Source organism: Lates calcarifer, linkage group LG7_2 (assembly GCF_001640805.2).
Source record: "Lates calcarifer isolate ASB-BC8 linkage group LG7_2, TLL_Latcal_v3, whole genome shotgun sequence".
NCBI lineage: Eukaryota > Metazoa > Chordata > Actinopteri > Centropomidae > Lates > Lates calcarifer.
This window is the reverse complement of record NC_066854.1, coordinates 9,116,085-9,133,905: the sequence shown is the minus strand read 5'-3', so window position 1 is coordinate 9,133,905 and position 17,821 is coordinate 9,116,085. Positions and strand designations below refer to the sequence as shown.

Here is a 17,821-nt window from a genome sequence, read left to right as displayed (position 1 = left end):
AAAGCTCGAAAATCTGCTTGGGGTTTCGGGGGCTACAACAAAAGGGTTTGTGGGTGTTTATCGAGCTGTCCAAAAGCCACAGCGTGGACTGAAAGCCAGCGTCTGTCCTTATATTTGGCTTGAGTGGGTTCAACATGGCAGCTGTCTGGCCACAGGGATTTCCATTATGATGCAGTTGTGAGGGAATATATTGAGAGGAAAAGCTGGTAAAACCAGAATAAGTGATATTTTTGCATACAAAAAACAAAGAGATGTGAAAAAATGCATGTTTGCTTTTATATAACAGCTATCCATCATTTGATATGCGACCCTAACAACTGACTGGTGGGTAGTTCCAGGCATTTAACCTTTTCTGGGGTCGTTAACACCGTGAGAGTTGTTGACCCACCAGGCCATCATGTGAGTCAGACAAGTCTAGGTGTAAATGGGTGTTAAGCTGCCTGGGGAGGGATTTCAAGACTGCACTGTCAGTGGCTGGTACATGATGGTCATTTCTGGTTGGACGTGGATGGTTTCTTTCAATCGTCTTTCAAACCATTGGTCCAAACATGTAAAACATGTACATTGCAAAAAAGTGATGTTTGATAAAAAACTACAGTATCCAGCTGCTTTGGGGAATTATGTAGCCTTTTATAAAAATGAAACTACATGTTTACTACATGAGACACATTTTTCTAAGATTGATTCCTTCAGCATTAACCGGTGGATTTCAGGACCGACAGCCACACAGCTAGGTCAGAAAGTATTGCTGGATTTTGCCTCTCCATTAGATTTGTTGAATAAAAAAAATGTCCAGTGACACCAGACTTAATGTTAAGTTACAAAAGTAACCAAAGACCACTACAAAAGACTATGATTAACAACCATCATGGTCTGCTACAGAGCTTTATCATCTTGCCTAAATTCTAATAAGGAAAGTAATCTTTACAGTGTTTATGCACAGTGTTATTTTGGAACTCTTGCTTCCACTGACACACACACACACCTTTGAAAGACAGAGACAAAAAAATGTCATTAGGTCTGGCCAAATCTATTTGGGTAAACAGATTCTATTTGTGGCAAACACTGCTAAACATAGTAGTTTTGGAAGACAGGACACAGGATAGCAATAATAATTATTATCATTATCTTTATCGTATTAAAGGATTAAAGGGGAAACTATTGTTGCAATAAGTAACTGGGAAAAATGAGTTGAAAGACCAGGTAGAATACATACTGGGAGTTTAAAATAAATCACGAAAGGTAAATAAGATAATCAAGTATGCAGTGCACAGGACAGTGGTGCACATAATATATGACGAACCAATGTTTTGGCCGGAGGGAGGTATTTGGCCCACAGTGTTGCCTTCAGTGCTTCCGCTTTAATCCCATAGGAACAACTTGTTGCCAGGAAACATTTTAAAAGATTTCTGACCATGTGACCACTTTTGTTGCCTGTGGTCGGGAGCTTTGCCAATCTATGTTACCAAAAAATTGGATGAGTGAGTCAGTACCCTTGGTATGTCCCTGTGTGCACGCAGGCGGTTGTCTGGCCAGCAGCCAGTGTCTCAGGCCAAATGTGCAGGTTATGAAATTATTCTGGAAGGATGTTGATAGAGCTAAGGTGAGAACTTGTTGGCCAGGGGAAGCTTATGGAAGAAAAATGTAATGCTAAAATTGTTCAAGTATTTTAAAATCTGTTTTAAATTGGTTTTACTCCCAGTTTGTTGCCCCTGTAATGTGCAGAGTGAGTCGGCTCTGTTCAGCTGTTTGGTTTTGCTATCATTTGTTGGTATGTTATCTCTTTCTGGCCTTATCTGCTGTTTGTTTCTGTGTTTCCGTTGCCCCTTTGTCATGTCTGTCTGCGTCTTTATGTTAATCCCCAACGGCTGTCTATCAATATGAAGTGTTTGTTCATAATGTGACTCCCTGGTTTAACCCCTCGATACACAAGCACTCAAATGGAAGCAGCACTGAATTCTAATGCACTGCTCTGTGCAGAGGAACATGCTCGTGCAAGAGAATAATGGGATGTGTTTTCGTATCCAGAGCTCTGGTACCATGCTGCATGTATACTATTGGTAGTTATACAGTATGTGGCTCAGGTTTCTATTTTACTTAAATCTGAACTAATCAATATTTTCATATGAAAAATGGATCAAATGACTTGACATAAGGAGAGAGGGGCCTTTGTAGTGATAGACTTATCACCTGACTTTGCAGTGTCCCTCAGCTCTCTTGGGCATTTTAGCACCTTGTAGCTCATTGTTTTGGTTTTTACAACATGCAAATTTACCTGTTTCAGTGTGGCTGCCATTGATTTTGTTTCCAGCCGTAGCAGACAGCTGTTTTCTGAGAAAACGCTTTGATACCACTGTACATCACCCACCTAGCACTGAATGACACACAGACAAAGGTAGCAACCAGCTGGTGAACATAGCGGAGCATCTAGAGAGATTTCTTGAGAGTTTGTAGAGACAAAAAGCTAAAGGGAGAGTTAATACTGGAATATCATTTAACAGATGGCTGGAATTACAGCAAAACAAATGAATGCTAATGTTGCCCCAACAGCTATTTGCCAATTAGTTTATATGGTTAAATTGTGAGTACTTTGGTTTCTATCCACAGGTGGAGCAAATTTCAACCATATTTACAGAGAAAACGTGAAAGAAAATGTGAATTAATGCTACTGTCATGGGAATTTTAGGAGTTGGGCTCATTGAGATAAACAGCATGTGGTGCAATGAGATGATGATTAAATGAGCACCAGTGAAATGATGAATGGTGGAAAACAATATAGGAAAACATGATGGAAATGTGATATTGATGCTTATTTCATGTATTAATTGAAGGAACATTATAGTTTACTCATTGCTCCACACAGGTCTGATACTTCAATAGACATTTTAGTCATATGCTTTATATCAGTCATGATTTAATCTGCCAAACCTGCTTACGATTCACTTAACGTAAAAACATTCTAACTTTATTTTTGCATGTCCATTCAGGTTTATAATTTAAAATTTGAATAACAGATTGATGGAGGGAAAAAAAGGGGTAAAAAAAAGGGTAATGGGGAAACTGGCAGGTGGGTAGGTGGGTGTGGGGATCTGGTGGTGATTAGAGGCAGGAACACAGTGGGGATATCTGCTGGACAGAGAGGGAACAGCAGGATCTAAAACTACAGAGTTGGCGGTTGGCGAATTTTAAATGCTGAAAATATGAAACGATAAAGGAGAAAAACCAAAGAAAAGAGGGAGCATACTTTTTGTTTTGGCCATGCAATTACATCACCAAATCTTTTCCTTGTTTCTATATTTGTCACTACCTCAAGAATATGATTAAAGGCTTGGGGCGTGTGGTGTGCATGTTTTTTTGTGTGCAGTATGTTTGATCTGCCATGCAACATACTGATCTACCACCTACACTGTATTCTGTTTTCTCACAATACCTCTAATACACTCACCCCTCCTCTTGCTATCTCCCCATTGAAAATGACTGCGTGAAAAAAAAAAAATTAACAACATTACATTAATTAGCACCAGAGTTACATAAATTTGTTCTATTTAGAGAGGATTCAAGTGTTCCTGCCATTTGCCATCACTGGCAAACACACACACACACACACACACAGCCTTAGTGTAGACACACTAAACGCTTGTCTCATCTTAGTGTTGTCGCTGTTGAGACGTCCATTAAGGTTTCCCTAATCACAGTGTGGAATGATAATGCGTCCCACACTCACTCACTCACTTTCACACACATACACACACATACACACACACACAGCCCTGCTCCTGAGCTGTCACTTACACAACGACAAAGCTACGTGAGAGTGTTAACTAAAGAGCTTGGCTGAGATAGGTGGTCACGTAATTGATCAAGGTTGGCAAACTGAGTTGTGGAGCTAATGAATCAAGACAATGGGCAACGGGTTTAATTATGGCTGCAAGGAGGGAATCATTAGAGGAGTTCATCTGAGGGAGGTGAACTCTCTCCCTATAGTTCCCAGCTGGGTCATATGATAAGGACCTTTATCGCACAGGTTTAATCTCACACCATTACTTATGCACTGGAGCTCTTGGGTTAGCCCTCTCTCGAGCACCCTGTGTGGCCTGAACTTCCTCATAGGTTAGCCGCTATCAGGCAGATTAGCGCTTCAGCATGCAGTGTCTTGTTTGACTGATGAGAGCAGCGCTAAAGTAAGACTCTACACATGGGCGGAGGAGTTCTCGAGGGGCAGCCTCCTCTGAAGCTCCTGCACCTCAGGTTTCCTCACTGCGATTAGGTCGTATTATCGCCCCGTTAGCCTGGGCTGCCGGAAGATTAGGTTGAGTTTAGTGCAACCTAATCATCCGTAAATTGATGTCACCGGGAAGCCCAGCTTGGATTGCTAGGGTGAGGCTGTTTACATCATGGTTGATTTATTATGTCCATTCTCAGGCCATTAAGCAAGGGGTAATACTTCTACAGAGTGGCTTCAATTTTAAACAACTCCATTTTGGTTTAAAGGGCTTGGGAATTACTTCATTTTGACAATGGAGATAAATACTCTTTAAGTCTAAGTCCTAACCTGTTTGGCACTTTGCTAACTATTTTTGTACTTTTGCAGACAGGACATGGCCACCAGGAAGCAACTAACAAAGTAAAGGACTACCCAGTCCAGCTATAAGTACATTCACATAAACACAGAGTTAAGGCATTTTCATTAACAGCAGAAACTTTTTCACAGTCTTGGCTCATAGTTCCAAAAAGACCCTGTTCTGAAGTTAGTTCGTGCTAAAAGGTCAAGAACTATAAGGTGGATTTTTCACATTAAGTCCTAAAAATTAATAAACAGTGTTCACACCCTCTAGAACAACTATTGGCAGGATTTCTATATTGCTGTTGAAAGACAGATTTATTTTATGATGTGGCAGTTAAAGCACAAAAACATGGTTCGGGTTAAACAAATTTGACAACTGTTAAGGTTAAGGCACCTTTATAGTTGTCATGGTTGCAATAGTGATAATAATGACAATGCTAAGGAATCACTGTGGTCATGATTTTAAAAAGTCACTGAAAATCTTTGTTCCTTGTACCAGACCCTGGTTGGGAAGCACTTTTGAGTTCTGCTCCAAGACAGAAGTTGTCGCTAACTTCATTGCTAACCCTACTTCTCTTTAATCAACAAGTGCCAAGCAAGACACGAGAACTTGACTTCGGCCTTGAGGAGAGGTGTAGCATTTGTTCAGTGGCAAATAGCCACTGCACACACACACTGCACTGCTAGCTTCTCACTCTCTGCTCCAGTCACCTGCTCATTGAGACAACAAAGATTCTCTGGTCACTGTCTCTTGTCACACTCTCTCTCTCTGAGTTGCTCACTACACACGCAACCTACACACCAAGCTATCCCTTGAAGGAGCTATGCCTCTTGTGTAAAACATGCTTGGACACTCTCTCTTCCTTCTACTTTCCTCTGTCCCCTGGGAAATGCAGTTTATTTAGGGTCATTATATGAAGCTCCTACAGAGCATCATTAGGAGAAGTCCCAGTGCACAAGAAAAAGCAACTGTGCCCCAAAGAGTAAAATCAAACCCTGACTTCCTCCTTTACTTTTGTCATAAATACTACTGCTGTTAGAGGAATCTGCCACTTGAACATAAACATATATATATATTTGGGGCACTCTTTTTGCAGAAATGAATGTCAGGGCAACCTTTAGTAACCCAGATATTAATGTACTTTAAAGAAAGGATTTGTAGACAAATTCCCCAAATGTCTAAAAACTTTACGTCATATGTTAGCTATTGCAATGAGGTTAGGTTCTAAAGCAGAAAACTAAACAAAAAACATTTAGAAGATCATTGGATATTTTTCATCTTTCTTTGCAACTCTGCACATTCTTTCCAACATCCAGACAATCCCCAAACAGCTCGATGTCTTGTTGCTTGTAAAAATGATATCTTATCAGTCTAATTTCCCTAATCTTGGCAGTTCTTGACATGTGCCAACTCAACATGCATGTTAATGAGTTAAAGGAACTTTTAATTCATGATTTAGTCCCTGGAAAAAAATGATTCATAGGTCCCATTACACACATATCATCAATTTTGACCCAATTGGGAAAATAGGTTATGTAATTTTATTGCTTACAAAGAAAAACAGGCAGAACTCCAGCTGTGACAAGTAACAAAGTTGCTGCTACTTCATAAACAGGGAGCATCACTGGAGGAAAAGTACACATGGTGTAAATGTAAGTACATGCTCTTATCACTGCTTTTAAACCACAGAGGGCATCCTTTATGTTGTCTTGTCACATTGAGGCTATGGAGCTTCACTATTCACAAAGTCTGCACAACTTGCCTGAGGGCACTGATGGGAATACGGGGCCTGTATGCATTGCATCAGATGACACTTGGGAATCCTATGAAAGAGGTAAGCCTACTTAATATGCAGCAACATATTAAACTCATATCAAATGCTACCTACCCTTCCCCTCCCCATCTGACAGGTGTTATTTTATACTAGAGTGGGCAAATAGCTTGAAAATGCTACTAACATTTATTTTTAGCGGGTAAAATAAATCACCATGTGATGCAAAGTGGCTCCTTCACTTCCCAAAGACCATTATCTTGTAAGACTGTCTCGCTGTTTGTAAGTATCCACTTGTTCTTGTTCAGAGTTCTTTTTTATCATTTGCAAACTCACAACTTCTAAATTTGTATTACTAGCTCAAGGGTGATTTTGTGATGTTTAAAAGCAGGAAGCAAAAGTCATGCTAATATTGAGTAGTGTATTTCATTAGTAAATGTGCTTGTTTGTATTTTTTTCTATGTAAGCCTCTTGTAGTTGTCAGTCAGATTGGTGTTTTTAATTAATTATTTGTTTGATCTAAATATTAATTTCATGCCCAGAGTCCATTTCTTGCTCTTTTTGTAGCTTCAGCACAAAGTAGGTCTGTGGAGCTTCACTAAAAAGATACAATAAACTATTCTAGTTTAAGATTTCAGACACTATTTACAACCAAATTCAACTGAATGCATGACACAGTATTCGTATAACCGTTAGATATGAAAGAAGAGCATATGGAGGCAGCGTTACACACTGATCAGCCATAACATTAAAACCACTGAGAGATGAAGTGAATAACACTGTGAGCACTCCCAAATGGGGAGACTGCTGTTGCCCTTGGGGAGTTGGGGGTGGGAGGTGTGCTTGGTCTGCAACAGTGTTTAGGTGGGTGGTACATGTCAAGTAACATCCAGATGAATGTCAGGACCAAAGGTTTGCCAGTGGAACATAGCATTGTAACAATGTTGTGACTGATCAGTGTATATCAACCATTATGGATTCTACCCTTTTTTCTCAGCGTACAAGCAGTTTAGATTGAATTGCATGTTCACATGAATTACCAATGCATATCAGGTGGAAAATACAAAGGTATTGTAAAATTGCAAAAGGAAAATGTGAATTATAATGTGTTTATATCCCTGTAGAGAAAGTAAAAGTACAATTTCAGCTTCAGTGCAGCGCTGCTGGAGGTGGTTAGATATTCAGCAGGGTGTATATTTACAGCAGCCACAGAGTTTAAACATCTGGTTAAACACTTTAGATGCTGTGCTGTTCCAGTGTGTCACCTTGTGTGCTTGTATGTGAACCAAGATGGTGAGTTGTAAAGCTGAAGATATCAGTCTGAAGGTGACTGCTGTTTCTGATTCACAGACCGCACATCTACTCTTTTGATTCCTCTGTACACGCTCCTTTGCTGTCTGACCCTGGGGGCAGACATATGAAATGTGTCTCTGCATAAAGAGTGTGCTGTACGACTTCCTAAGCAGTGAGGGAGAACAGCTCCATCCTGTGATTTGGTGAGTTTTTAACTTGCTGGAGTGACTAAGAATGAATGTACTGATCAGATCAGATTTTCAACAATTATGTCAGACAATTACTGTTGTACAGTACTGCCAGAACTGATTGGATTATATCAGTGTTTGGGAGCATGCTGCTTACTACAATTTGAAGACAATAAAAACTCTACAAGAGTCTCTTTGGAACATTTTTTTCCCTGGATAATGACTGGCTAATGAGCCCTTTCCTCGGCTCTCTTCACTGAACTCTCTTGGAGAGAACCACACATCTCAAATCTAATTTAATGCTCTCCCAGGCCTTCGCTGCAGCCACCTTCATCTCGTGCCTGTTTCTCAGTCCATCTGCCTAGTAAGTCTGCTCTTCAGCAAGTGGAAAGCAGCTCAATCAGGCTGAGATCAGGTGATCCACTCGGTCAGTCAAGGATATCTCACCTCCTCTGCTTTGGCTGAATGCTTAGAACCATTGTCCTGCTGAATGGTGAAATGGTGAAAGACCTGAGCACACATAATGCTCCTGTTTTTGAGGTTTACCAGGTTTTTCTTGTGGTGAATCCTCAGAGGTTATAGTCAAGCCTGATTGTTGAAAAGAAAATACTTAGGCCCACAGAGGTTTTCCAGTCATCTACAAGTCCTGTGCTCTTGGAATGTACCCAACTGTTGATTTCAGAAACCTCATAGTCCCCTTCACTTGCATGGTTGCCTTATTGCTCTTCATACTGACAGATGACTCCACCTCAGTCTAAATGGAAACGCTCACCTCTCAGTCAACCCCGATGTTCATATGAACTACCTTTGAAAACAACACAGCTGCAAGAAACATTTAATCACTAAGTGCTCGTGTACTTCTGAGCCCTTTTGGGCACTATGTGTTAAAAGGGCTATATCTCATTCGCAGCTCTTTCTATAGTGACGTAACACTACTCAAATTAAGGCTGAGACTTGACACTTTAATGCAGCATCTGTTCATTTATCCTTTACAACGACTCCTGACAACTCTTTGGTGTCTGACAACTAGGATATTTCACACAAGTCCGTTATCTTGCCTAAGCTAAGGATGGTTTCATTCACCTCATTCTCCAGACATGCAACGCTGGCATACAGGCCAAATGCTATTTTGTAACCATGTCTAGTTTTCAAATTTAATTGACAGAATCTACTGAAGTCACACCATTAACTCAAAGTATCGAAGAAATGGATGAATCTGTTGTTGAGTTCCCTGCAAAGTCTTCAATCCAGTCAATACAGCCTCATACTTACTTTGACATGAAATAAATCTACCAGCATGTAGTCAACTGTGTCGTGCTACGCATCAGTAACAATGCCAGGAGTGTGGTCCAGGCCCTGTGTAATAAAATCTGTTGAATTGTATCTAATGTAACCAGCTTTGAATGGAAAGACTTAAAAAGCAGCAGCAATCTTCCACTGTCACTTGTATTTTTCCTATTGTCCTCAAAAGGCTCTAAAGAATCCAAGGTGAGTTTGCTCTTGTGACCATGACAGACTGTAATTATGCCTGTTCTCGCACATACATGTGTTTGTGTGTCTCTGTAAGTGTATGGGTGTGTTAAGCTTGTATTCATGCTTTCCTGCATGCTTGTCTTTAAGTGTCCTTGACTACTGACCTTCTTTCTCAAGAAAATCCCTCCTCTGCCTATGAGGTCTGCTCTCATACACTGTGCACAACACTCAGACATACTCCTTTGTAGATGCAAACACATTTTCTAAAGGTGAACAGTGGACTTTGGCGAATGCTCTCAGCCACTGTTAATCTCTTTGTTTGATCTCTGTTTGTCATCCAACTATTGTCCCCAGCTGATAAAGAACAGATTTCTGGCTCCCTGAAAAAATGGCAGCTATTTTATATTTTGGAAAAGGAAAACATTTACTTGACACAACACACCGAAAAAGAGTTTAAAAACAGAACCCTGCACACACCAGGATGCACTTTTTCTCCAAACACTGTGAGAGGTGTTGCTGTAATTTTACCTTCGGTGGGCATAAAAGACGTGGTTTGTAAGTTCCCGTTATTTATTAAATTGCTGCATTTTCATGGAATCAAAATGCCTCTATGAGTGCTGAACATTTTTAGTTTACAGTTTCTTAGAAATAAAAATAGAAAGGGTAACACCAGTATTTTTGAACCTGGGCCCTATTTCCCATGCTTTTGGGTGTACATGATTGATAGGGACAAAACTCAGAAACACCCCTGTATATTGCTACCAGACTGCACTGACAAAAGCAGTAATTTTACCTCACAGAATAAGGGAGCCGCTGGAGTACTGCTGCCTCGATCAGTTAGTTTGTTTGTGTTGATGTGACACTTTCAGTGATGGATGAAGTATTCATATGCTTTACATGTGTAAAATTAACACACAAACAAATTAACTGATTGAGGCAGCGGTATGCCAGCGGCTCCCTAGATTTGCTCTGTATAATTACTGTTTATGTCAGTGCAGTCTTGTGGCAATATATAGTGATGTTTCTTTAAGAAAAATATCTACCTTTGTAGGAATCCTCTCCATAATGTTGTCAGTCACTTCCAAGATTTTTACTCCTATGAATCATTCACACCATGTGAAAATAAGGCCCAAGTCCAAGTTTTTCCTTTAAAATGTGACTACGTCATAGTGCGTGTCAGAGCCACACTCCACCAGTCCACCACTTTGGTCCAGACTGAACTGATCTCAACAACTCCTAGATGGTTTGCTATGGGTTTTTTTTTTCTTACACACAGGATGACACTTTGGTGATAATCATGACAAAATTTCAATTTTATGATACTTGGTGGTGGTACTCCTACTCTGAAGAAATTTATAGTTTAACCAACATGATCAGATTCATGTTTCATTGCTTACCTAAACTGGATGATTTAAATAATTACGCTCTATTTTACTGTCCATTTTTATGTATGGCATATAAATACCAATTTCTAGGTCAGATGCCTTTGTCTAAATGGTAAAGTGTAACATGTAGAACAGACTAACCACAGTCTGAGACTAATTATCTTCAGAGAAATTAAATGAAAAAGGAAAATATGTTCCCGCCTGCAATGCTACACTACAGTATTTAAATCCATGGCTCTAAAGTCACTTTGCCCCTGAGAAGTTTGTTTCCTTACAGCCTCTTCCCACCCCAGCTGTCTCTGTTTGGACACTCGAGGTGGGAACGGATGAGGCTGGGGGTGCGTGTCGCTCACACTGACGCTGCATCTCTCGCACAGAAACACATACTCAAGAGGCAATCCAGGTGAGAAGGATAAGGTCACTGGAGACACACACTCTGTGGACTCCAGTAAGGTGTTGAGGTCTGTGGACTTGCACAGTGTCAAAATAGGAAGCAAAAAAAGGAAGCTATATATGATTGTTTAACTTATTGCACAAGCCTGCCACACTGTGATGCTAAGTATAAAATCATGACTCGCATTAATTGGATTCTGCACATGTAAAAATAAATAACATGAGAAAAATAGTGATAATAACAAAGCATATGTAGCATGACATACAGAAAATAAATACAATAAGCAGTGTTATTCTGTATACTGTGGTAATAATGTAACTGGCAAATGTCACCATATTAAGTATAATGGTGACAATTACAACAGCTTAGAATTACTGCACCACCAGCAATACTGTAAACTGTCACACTCATAATACTGTATGTCTTCACATGTACATAGTAATTAGAAAATAAAACTAATTAAGTGTTTTGCATTATATAAATCTGCAGTCCATAAAAAGTATCAACTTGACTGCAACGTTGTTTTTCTGTGTTATAGTATCGCAGTGGGATACAGAGTTCAGATTTAGATTGAGATTATATTTACCCATCAGCAAATCCTTCCCTTAGAGAGTCTATTTGTGCTTCCCAAAATTAATGCAGGATTTAGAAAATACAGGATTTAAGCTGTTTACACAGATGCACCGAGGGCAACAAAAGGGCTGAAAAAGTATCACAGAGCTGGCTTGTATACTGCCACTGTATACAGCCAGGATGCTATTTGGAACAATTTGTGCCTCCGAAGCCAGTGAGGCCTGATTACTTCTCACTGGTTTGGACACTGGCTCAGAAATGCTGGTTTGAGAGCAAAAACTGCAAAACTCTCTTTTGCTTCCTTATGTTTCCAGAATGTGCTCCTTTACCCCCATCAGAACAGTTTTTTTTCCACGCCATTTTCTCATATAGACATTTGCCAAAATACTTTTGAAACTGGGCCTTATTTTCCCAACTACTGGGTATAAATGGTTGACAGGGACAAATATTTTTGGAATCTGTGCAGTATTGAGCAAGAATGGTGTACCTGACGACCACGAACAGCCTATGTATTGAGATCCAATGGGCACAGCAAAGTACAAACACTAACTGCTTGTTTTTGCCACTGCTATACATTGCTACCAGACTCCATTGACAGAAACAGTAATTTCACCTAGCAGAACATAAGGGCTGCTAGTTTGTTGTTTCTTGGTTATGTGTGTGTTAGCCTACATGTTGGTTTTTACACCGTATTTATTTTAAATTAGCAAATTTATTAAATTAGTCTTTTTTGCCACCATATTTGTAAATAGGTCAATAGGGCAGCAATAAATCAAGCCCTCAATGAATTTTATGGGCGTCCTGCACAAGTCAAGGTCTGATGTGCTTTTAGGCAGTAAATTTAAAATTTGAACAGGTCACTACAGTTTCAATATTTCCCTACATAATAACTTCCCCACATTTCAACAAATGTTCAAATAAGTTCACACATTTTATTCAAAAATATATATATATATATATTTTTGTACCATTAACTCTTGCCTCATAATTTCAAACCATTACAGTTGAATGTCCATGGATGGTGAAACTCAGCTAAAAAGCTAATTACCTTCCTCCCTAAGTTTCTGTGACCCTGGTGATTCTATTATTATAAACTGATTTCACCATGAATTTTACTGTTGGTGTGACAGGGCCTTTATCTTGTCATCCTACAAACTAAATGTTAAAATCTGACATTTACTCATAAGTAATGGTCCACTTACAGCAGTTAATAGCCCAAAAGTCAACATTTGGCTAAAACCAGTGAAAATTTGATGTCCATTAAAATATAAACTGAATTTCAGTACTGCTACAACAGCATGGAGGCAAAAATGCAGATGATGATTGACAGTATCATCTGGGGCATTGTTCCAATTTTTATATAAATTGTAGTTTAATCTAGTTTAACATAAGTCTCTGCTTTATGGAAGAGCTGGTCTGTCTGATATTTTTCAACAAGCCACACACAACCAAAAGAACTGAGGACAAAGAAAGCCAATGGTATCTCTTGAATTCCTTCTAAGGCCCTCCCTCCTTCAATCCTGATTGGACAAAGCATTTGTCCTTTAAGATGGCAACGGACATCAAACAGAAACATCATAAAAATTGAAGATTATGTCAATGAAACTCCAAAAATAATATTAGATAATGAACTGTGAATATATTGAGTGCTGTAATTGCCTTATTTACTTTAGCGTCCAAATGAGTGGACAGTCAACATTTTTTATTGGCTTTACAACTCGGCCAGTTGACACAGTTCCACTTCTGGCGCTTTTTCAGTAATTCACATAATCGTCTTTTAGTGGGTGAATTTTTGGAAAGCCGTTTCACAGACATCTGCTTGACTAATGACGTGATGAGATGCACAACATGTTAGTTGTCTGAGTAGGAGCAGGAGAAAGGGGGCGAGAGAAAGCCTCAGACAGACAGACTGAGGAACAGACAGACATAAATTGGTTATTATCGACACTGCATTGGCTTCTTTGACAGACCACATTTGTACTCTCAGCCTCAGGGAGAAGCATAATGCACTAAAAGATAGAGGAGAGGGTGAGAGACAGTTTTAACACATACAAGTGGAACTATATGGGGAAAAAGCAAGTGGGCTACACACCAATTCACTATCTGTATATTCCCCTCCACAGGGAGCCAATCTAAACTGTAAAGTGACAATTGCAAAAATAATGGGAAATGCTTAGATATAGTACAACAGCAGCACAACTACAAAAGAATCATAAAATCTATTTGCTAACATTAGCTAACATATCAGACCAAATAAGGCTGTAAAAGCAAAATCTGAGTGCCTTCAATTTCTCTCATTCTACCCTACTTGAAGCTTAACAGAGAAGTGAATACAATAGTAGTAGTTGAAGTAAATACACACTGATATTTAGTGTAAGTCTGATATAAATATAGTAATCTAAAAACACCTATAGGAACTGAGCACAAAGATATATCAAACGATATAAATACAATGTATGCTAACTAGGACTGGGATTTAAATGCATCAGTAGATGTAGAGGACCTGGTAGTTTTAGGACCAAATGAGAGAAAAAAATATTCTCATAATATAATACAGATAAAAGAAATAAAAAACAGCATCTAAATTTCTTGGATGTATACATATTTCTTGGTTACCGCAGCGTTTGAGGATGAAAACAATAGGCATCACCGGACAGTGTTGTATAGGTACAGCTACTATATGTATACATGTAGTTGTAACACGTAGGTGTAACAGTGATGAGGGATGTTGGGATGTCTAAAACAGAGCCCAGTGGAAGCTTATATAGGTTCTGTGATTAGTAACCTCAAGGGTCAGAATGTAGCTCTGGTTCCACTGTAGTCCATAAGTACTGGTGTCAAAGTTGTAATTATCAAGGCACTTATGTTCCTTGTGAAGTCAGCTTTGTAAGGCAAAGCCTACTGAGCGTGCCTACACCTTGGTCACCACAGTCACTGAGAGTCCCTATCAGTACTACTGTTAAAGGTGTAATTACGAGGGAATATGTAATCATAATTGCATATATTCGCCTATATTCCTGTTGAAATAAAGAATGGTACTTCATGAATGCCCTTTGAAAAGCTGCAGCGTCCCCTGTAATGTCATATTTCCCTTTGCATTCTGTAATTACATGATACTTGCTAGCTCTACAGTGTAGACAAAAACAGTGTGGCTTACCATGTGTGACACTGGGAGAGGACTCTGTAGCTGCAAGTAGGAGAAGTTATGAAAAGTTAGCTTTAAGTTTTTTATATTAAAATCAAAGTGTTACATGCTAACTGATGCTGTGTGGTTGTGCCCACCTCATCTTGGACTTCCTCCTCCGCCAGCTCTTCTGTTAAGGACTCCTCATCGGATTCACTTCCACCTATTTGCTCCAAGACCTCCGGTGTCACCTCTGTATCCTCCTCCCTCAGATCCTCAGGTGCGATGGCAGGTTGAGGTTCAGCTGATCAATCACTGCCTCCGCTGCAACATTAAAAAAAAAGGCGGACTCTGAAGAAACTGGCTGCAATGACAGCAATGGTGGTGAAGACAACAACTCCCACGATGTCACACTAATTTGCGACATCATTAAAATATGTTTTTTTTTTTTTACTGTTTTGACTGAGAGACCTCTAGTGGCAGAAATGACATACTGCATGTTTAAGAGGCAAACCAATGCAAAATCTGACCCTGAGTGTTGACCCTATATTTGAGGTGGTCCAAGGGATCAAAATGATCGACTGTGTCAAAGGCAGCAGAATTAAAATTGCATGATTTCTAGAGTGTAAAGACACCAATAAATCATTTGTCACCCTGAGGAGAGTTGACTCAGTGGTGTAGTGCATCCTGAAACCTGACTGGAATACGTCCAGAATGTTGTCGTGGTCTAAAAACTGAGAAGCTGTGAAAAGACAGCATGTTTTTTTTTCCACCAAGAGAACCTTACATAAAAACCACAACTCTGAGATTAGCCAGGGGGTATGTGGGAAGTGAGTGCCCCCCCTCCCCTTTTTTTCTTTTATACTCATCGTCATGTATGTGCACTATGTCCCTCCCGGTGTTTCTGGAAGGGTAGAACTTCATGTGGCAGTTGTTCATGCACTCACAAAAAGGTCAGAGGTTTTCCGTTATCATTTTAGAGGTTTTCAGATGTTTTTTTCAAGTGTCTCTGAAAATGACTAAAATAACCAAAGCGAAAACAGGTCAGTTTTGACCAATTTATGTTCCATCTCTGTTTATTCCGACAGCCAGGGCCCTGATGAAAGAGAGTTCAGAGTTCAGTCCAGCCAGACAGAGTCCCTAATGAGCAAGAGTGGAAGTCTACAATCTTCATAAGGTAATGTTATCATTAATTACTGTCACTGTGGAGTAATCACAAAGGCTATAAGCCATTTTTACAGTAGATTTAAGATGTGGTATATTTATTTATACTTCTTTATTATAACAATTGAGTGCTTACCCTAAATAAGAAATGCAAGATATTATTAAGTGCAGCTCTTAGGGTTAATTCAGGGGAAGAGGGTGGGCTGTGTAGAGTGATATGAGATGTTATAATGTCGGTCCTGTGTAGAAAAAAAATCATTTAAGTTTCAGGAGTTGCCTTAGGACAGGCAGTGAAGCTGCACACTGCACTGCAGTATTCACTGCATTAAATAAAACTTTGAGTCTATTGGAGTTTCTTGATGTGGGAGAAATCAAAACAGAAGGATTTCAGAGAGAGTGAGATATATTTATTCTCTTAAGGCTTTAACAATAACAAGTTTAAGGCTGGGGGGCACAGTTCTTTGGGGGGGCAAATCTCTGATGTGATGACGAAGAATGGGGTGACTTAGGCCTGACCTGTCCTGCTAAATTCCTGTATTAGAGACTATTTAATCACAGCAAAAAATGAAATAAAACAAAGCTGTGTGCACTTGTGGATAGAGAATAAATTCATTTTGAGAGGTGATCACAAGGGCTGGCTTTCTATTTCCAAATAAAGAAGGCATAACAGGAGATGGGTCTATTTCTGGGAATTTTCTCCATCAAGGAGGCCTGCTGCTGAGAGCTTTAAACAGAAAGGAGGAGTGAATAAGGTGCGTTAATTATGGCGTTAATGTAGATCAAACCACCATTTCATAATTAGTAATTGCACTGATATATTAGCTCTGTAAGGCCAGCAAGAAAACATGACACACAGTCAACATTTGGTTCATAAAGCATTAATTACATCAGCAATAGAGCAGGCTTGTCCTTTATGCTAAATTAGACAGAGCAGCTCCAAAAGGCAGAAACCAAACTTCAGCATCTCTTTTCTCACACAGAAAGTTACAGCTGAGAAAAACCTAAAATATTTTTGCTCACCTATATTGCCTCAGTTCAATGCCTCAACATTAATAATAAACTCCAAACAACAAACTATATAAAAGTTGAGTTCTGTGTGTAATCCTAGGAATTTGTGGGGACTCCTGATGTCTAATTTTCCAAACCAATATTAATGCAAGTTTAATCGAACAGACCATTAGTCCTGGTGCTGAAGTTGACAGGGTCAGGGGGCTTATTTAGATGAATATTTCATTCTTCTTGGCTTTGTTTTTCCACTATTGAGTTTTTGTTTTACCAATTTATTGCAAAAAAAAAAAAGAATGTTAAGATCACAAATAAAATAGTATTACTTGAGATGGAATGGCATTAAGTAGTTTTCATTTCTATGGTTACTTCTGGGTTTAAACTCACCCCTCATACTGTTATATTTAAGTCGATTTTCATCTTCAAAGTCAATGCTACAGATGAAGTTATGCTTGACATTACTTTTGAGTGGGCGAGTAAGAAGCTGTAGTTGAACTCAGGCCTGTTGTCAAGATTGTTTTTCCGGTGATGGATGGCAGCGGGCGCAGCTTGGAACTGACATTCATAGTCTGGTACGGTCCATAGAGAGATGGCTTCCACCGGGGCATAAATCACAACTGTTGCAGAGACACATGGCTAAGGCCTCTTCAGAGGGCCATTTCAGAAGCAGGCAGGCATTTGTGTGCTTGCAAGGTGAGAAAGAGAGAGAGCAGGAAAGAGAGAGAGCGAGAGGTGTGGGCTGACAGTTTGCACAAATGAAATTGTGCACGGACAATAGCAAAAGGCTCCTAAGCTGTTCGACATGCCCGACAAACTTCCCTTTGCCATTCAGAGTTGCAGAGAAGGGCAGTGTACCATTCAATGTTATTATGATTTGGTTTATGGG

General features: G+C 39.5%; 1 long non-coding RNA gene across 1 annotated transcript in view; it reads right to left on the bottom strand.

Annotated features, from left to right (window-relative positions):
• LOC108891876 (uncharacterized) overlaps positions 1–15,147 on the bottom strand; it is a 37,819-nt gene extending 22,672 nt beyond the window's left edge. The window contains exons 1-2 of the long non-coding RNA XR_001962383.2: positions 14,925–15,147; positions 14,800–14,829 (exon numbers count right to left, since the gene is read on the bottom strand). This is a non-coding gene — a long non-coding RNA (uncharacterized LOC108891876). The remainder of the gene's footprint in view (positions 1–14,799; positions 14,830–14,924) is intronic.
• Between the last annotated feature and the right edge of the window lie 2,674 nt (positions 15,148–17,821).